Source organism: Dipodomys merriami, unplaced genomic scaffold (genome assembly GCF_024711535.1).
Source record: "Dipodomys merriami isolate MVZ:Mamm:240054 unplaced genomic scaffold, mDipMer1.0.p SCAF_1, whole genome shotgun sequence".
Taxonomy (NCBI): Eukaryota; Metazoa; Chordata; class Mammalia; order Rodentia; family Heteromyidae; genus Dipodomys; species Dipodomys merriami.
Window position 1 is genome coordinate 7,801,218 of NW_027202270.1, and position 4,242 is coordinate 7,805,459.

Sequence of the window (4,242 nt, forward strand, 5' to 3'; positions counted from 1 at the left end):
CCTTACCTCAAGCCCCCCGACCAGCACCCCTGCAAAGAACAAGCGTATGCAAAGATCCTGGCTCAGTTTATGTGAACCCTGTGACCTGTGCCTAGAAAAATACCTGAAAGAACCACCTGGGGCGAATAGGCACTTCTGTATTTATATATGGTTAGAACTGTTACAGTGACTCTGAACTTTTGTAACCAGGATAAAATAAAGTTCTTTAATAACCTGATTTACAATGCCCCATGATGACACAGTGGGAGGGGCGCACTTAACCCAGTCTCCTGCAGTGAAGATGCATTTCCACACGGGAGATCCGAAAACGGCTCTGGTGTTGAATGAGATTGGAGCCAAGGTAGAACTTCCTTGCTGGCATCAGGGCTGCCCTGGTTTGAGCTCCCTCAGCCCCTGAGGCAGGACAGATTTGCATGTACTTACCTGCCTTGCCCAAATGTGGGGTGATTAGAAGCATCTCAAGTCTGTCAGCACTAAATATAAAGATGGAACCGCAGCCTCCGTTACGGGACGGGACCAGAGCATAGAGCGTCTCCTTGCGCAGATGTGTACCAGAAACTGCCCGCTCCAGGGCCTGGTGGAGTCCTGGCTTGGGAAGGTCTGAGCTACCAGGACAGGTGTCTAGAGGGAGGGCGAGGATGGCCACAGAGGTCAAACCCAAGGCAAAAGAAAGATACCGGTGGCTTGTGCCTGCAATCCTAGCTACTCAAGAGGCTGAAATGTGAGGATCGTAGTTCAAAGCCAACCCAGGCAGAAAAATCCATGAGACTCATCTCCAATTAACCACCAGAAAATCAGAAGTGATCCTGTGGCTCAAAGTGTTAAGAATGCTAATACTGAGAAGGAAAGCTCAGGAACAATGTCCAGGCCCTGGGTTCAAGCCCCAAGACTGAAGGAAAAAGAAAAAAGAGGCAGACTGGTAACCTCAGAAAGATCCCAGTCCTGGGGTCTAGGGAGCTCCATGTGCGGTGTCCGAGGGCCAAAGGAAAGGGCAGTGGTTTGGGAAGTTTCTCACCCAGAGAGGAGATGGTCTGTAGACACAGATGAAAGAAACTTCTCCTGATTGTCTTTAGTTCAAAGAAAGATTACCTTGTGCAGGGGATACCCAAGCATTTATGTGTGTGGAGGAGAGACAAGGGTTCTTGTCTGTGGTTTTGTTGGTTTGTTGGTTGTGGGGCTTGAACACTGGGTCTGGGCACTGTCCCTCAGCTCTTCAGCTCAAGGCAAGTGCTCTATCACTTTGAGCCACAGTGCTACTTCCGGTTTTCTGAGTGGTTTATTGGAGATAAGAGTCTCACGGACTTTCTTGCCTAGGCTGGCTTTGAACCAAGATCCTCAGATCTCATCCTCCTGAGTAGCTAGGATTACAGGCGTGAGCCACTGGCACCCAGCTTTGTCTGTGGTTTTTTGACTCTCTTAGCACCCTAACTGTGGGCCTCTCACTTGTTCAGCTTTGTTAATTCATCTGGTGTTCTACCATTTAAGCCATGCCTCCAACCCAGCTTTTTGCTGATTGTTTTTAAGATGAGAATTTCTGAGACTTTTTTGTCCAGGTTGGTCTAGAACCTTGGTTCTCTCGATCTCAGCCTCCCAAGTAGCAAGTATTGCAGGCTGAGCCTCCACTGCCCAGCCTTTGGATATCTTTCGAAGCTGTTGGCACTGAGGGACTCTTCTTGGCTGGATGGTGAGAGGTGGGAACTTGGGCATGTGCACCTGTGTGCCAGGGAGGCTCAGATAAGAAACTAAGCTGCTTTGACTCTGCAAAAAAGAAAGATGAAAGGAAGGAGGGGGTGAGGAAGAAAGGGAGGGAGGGAGGAATCCTTTTTTCTCCTCAGACCTGTAAAAGGAAGAAGCCTAAAGTGATGTTTTCTCCAAGGCATGTTCTTACCAACACCTGAATGCTGTGGAAACAGACCCACTGAGCAGTGCTGTTCCTCCTCAGCTGCAGGCGCTGCTACAAGGTAAGCTCCTGGTGCGGTTCAGCTTTGCCAGACTGTATTCAGGGACCCGTGACTATATAGCCCACATTGGCCTCAAATGCACGATCCTTCCTCAGTCTCCTAAGTGCTGACATCAGGGGCATCCACCACCACTCGTGGACCCTGGCCAGGCTTTGTTAGGCTGAAGGAGTTGTTGCCCTGGCCCTGGATGAAACTATGAAGTGTTCTTTCACTGAGAGGCAGCAAAAGATACCCAGCCCCCAATTAGTCATCCATACCTTTCCAAAATGGAGATGCAAGGTCACTGGACAAGAATACATAAAATAAAGGACTCGGTCTGGCAATGGCTCAGTAAAACCCATCTCGTGTTCCTTGCTGAGTTGGCACTGTGGCAGCCTTCTGCCTCTACCTGGAGGCCCTGCAGCGGAGGTCTGGCCCTGTAGGGGCCCTACCCATAGCACAGGCCACCCACTGCAGCCTTGCTGGACAAAATCAGGCCCCAGTGAAGGCCAGACAGGGTGACCCCCCAAAGAAAGCAACAACCCCAGACTGAAGGAGAATCCCTGGGGGCAGGCTCTTCAGATCCCTGAGGCCAGCTGCCTCTAGTTCAGAAAAGGAGAGAATTTCCCCAGCCACACTGCCAGCAAGGCCTCATCCGGGCTCACTCTCCCCACCCTCCTCCAGCCTCCCAGGGTGGAACTATAAATGCAAATGAAAACAATCAGAACTTTAATTTTTTAAGTTAAATTTTCCAAAGAAAATTTGAGGCATGGCAGAGATGATGGCCATAGTTTATTCAAAGCATTCTCTCCCTCCCCCCATCCCCCACCCCTCCCCCCCTCCCCTGCAGCAACAGCAGCGGCTGGCACCTCATTTGGTCCACCGGAACCTATGGCTCACACCTGTCATCGTAGATACTCAGGAGGTGATTTGGAGCTAGCCTGGGCAGGAAAGTCTGTAAGATACTTATCCCCAATTAACCACCCAAAAAGTCAGAATGGGAGCTGTGGCTCAAGAGGTAGAACACTAGCCTTGAGCAAAAAGAGCTCAGGAACAGTGCTTAGACTCTGCGTTCAAGCCACAGGATGAGAGAGAGAAGTCAGGGGAGGGGTGGGGAGAAGAGAGGGAGTGGAGAGAGGACAGGGAGAAGAGGAGAGAGGAGACAGAAGGTAAGAATGAAATATTTGTTTGCTAGGAACCAATGGCTCATACCTGAATCCTAGCTACTCAAGAGGCTGAGATCCAGGGGCTGTGGTTCAGAGTTAACCCAAGTGGGCAAATCCATAAGACTCTTACTTCCAAGTAACCAGCAAAAAGCCAAAAGTAAAGGTATGGCTCAGTTGGTAGAGTACCACTCTTGGGTAAAAAAAATGCCCAGTGAGATAAAAAGATTGCTCCAGTGCCAGCACACACAGAAGCAAAGCAAAACCCAAAAGCACCAAAGGCAAACTCCTGCAAGAATTTGTCTCATTCTGCTTCAGACTCGCTTGGATTTACCTGGTGCGTTAACCCCATGTGTGAGGTGGATCGCTGTTCTCCTGGGCAATGTCATTCTCTCTGGCAGCTGAAAGGAGACACTCAGAACTTCCTGGATCCTACACAGTTAGCTCTCTTTGCAGAGAATAGTGAAATGCAGGATGTGTGTGTGTGGTGATCATGCCCACACATTATCTTCATAGTTTGAGGAGACAATGGTCCTTGAAATGATGTGCCCCCCCAATGTCTATTCTCCTTTCTTAGTACTAGGAACCCCAACTTTTAGCTGGGAACAGTGTCACCCAACTAAAACTTCCCCCACCCTTCCCTAAAGCTAAGCAGAGAAATGTAATTTTTAATTTTTTTAATTTAAATGTTTAAATTTTTAAAATTTTAGGCAGTTAGATGTTTAAAAAAGTTTTATGTAATTCCTATAAAATGTGTTCTTCCCCTTCCTCCCATTGGCTGGAGTTTGGATGTGATGCTACGGGCACTCACAGCCATTTTGGGTCATGATTAGCGCACTGATCATGGGAGAGTAAAAGAGCCTGAGCCTGTCAGTTTCAGAGCTGGCACGAAGGCCTGGTTTATATCTGCAGACAGTTTTACAGAAGAAAACAATCAGCCTCTTACTCCCCTCTCCCCCCGCCGTTTTCTTTGTGCCTGTCATGGGGCTTGAACTCATGCTCTGAGTGCTGTCCCTGAGTTTGTTTTTTCAAGGCTAGCACTCTACCATTTGAGCCACAGCATCACTTCCAGCTTTTGGGGTTCTTAATTGGAGATAAGAGTCTCACAGACTTTCCTTGCTCACAGACTGGCTTTGAGC